Source organism: Cryptomeria japonica, unplaced genomic scaffold, assembly GCF_030272615.1.
Source record: "Cryptomeria japonica unplaced genomic scaffold, Sugi_1.0 HiC_scaffold_15, whole genome shotgun sequence".
Lineage (NCBI taxonomy): Eukaryota > Viridiplantae > Streptophyta > Pinopsida > Cupressales > Cupressaceae > Cryptomeria > Cryptomeria japonica.
The window spans coordinates 2,494,310-2,495,381 of NW_026728837.1; the positions used below are offsets into that span (position 1 = coordinate 2,494,310).

The 1,072-nt window shown below is 63.4% G+C and overlaps 1 non-coding gene across 1 annotated transcript; it reads right to left on the reverse strand.

Moving 5' to 3' along the window:
* Positions 1-700: 700 nt before the first annotated feature.
* LOC131860544 (5S ribosomal RNA) lies at positions 701-819 on the reverse strand. Its single transcript, XR_009359638.1, has one exon. It is a non-coding gene; the product is annotated as a 5S ribosomal RNA (ribosomal RNA).
* Positions 820-1,072: the final 253 nt, after the last annotated feature.

The window sequence follows — 1,072 nt, forward strand, 5'->3', positions numbered from 1 at the left end:
AGATTGGTGCGCACCAAGGAGCGCTCCGAAGTGCGCTCCAAGGTGCGCGCGAAGTCGAAAGTTGGGTTAATTGTCCGGTTTGCCTCGGGTGCGCACCTTGCGTGCACCTTCGCCAGGGTGGGCGCCTTGGTGCGCACACCTTGGCTGGGCTGCGCACACCTTGGCACCCGCGTTTCCTTCATTTTAAATTTTTTTTTTTTACAATCTCTCAAGTGGGAAATTCTATAATCTCAACTTTTTTTGCCTTTTCAGGAAACTTTTGAATGGAGCGCATCATTGGTGCGCTCCGAAGTGTGCTCCAAAGCTCTCTCCAGCTGCGTGCACCTGCCCCGGCCGCGCACCCGGCCCCGCCCAGCTTCGCTCACCTGTCCCGGGCGTCTGGTGCGGAACCTTAGAGTAAGAAACATCACCGTGCACCTTGGCCAACGTGCGCGACTCGACCGAGCGCGCACTGGCCGAGGTGCACACCGATTTCACCTGGGTGCGCGCGCAGCACCTCGGGCGCACCGGGGTGCGCGCACAACGCCCGGGTTGCACCGTGGCCTGTGTGCTCGGGGCGCCTCGGGTGCGCGCTCGGTGTCGCCCCCGCGCGCGCGGTAGTGCGGGCAGCGCACCCCGGCCCGGCCCGGCCCCGACGAGAACGCAAACGGGCAAAAGGTTTATTCAAATAGCATTGCGACGCCCGGCGAAAAACTAAAAAAGGGTGCAACACCGGGACTTCCCGGGAGGTCACCCATCCCAGTACTACTCCGGCCCAAGCGCGCTTAACTGCGGAGTTCTGATGGGATCCGGTGCACTAACGCTGGTATGATCGCACCCGTTATGAGCTTGTCGCAGTGTGTACTTAGCAAACCGCGACCCACGTGCGAATCCACCCCGGCCACCCACCCCCGTCGAGGTGCACACCCTCCCTCGCGAAGTGCGCCCCGTTCGCCAAGTGTGAGCCCTGCCCGGGTGCGCGCACCTTGCTAGGGCGTCGGGTGTGCACCCGGCCCGGCCTACGTGCGTGCACCTGGAGGGGGCGTCGTGTGCGTGCAGTGTCCCGTCTGCAACGCGGTGCCCACACACCACC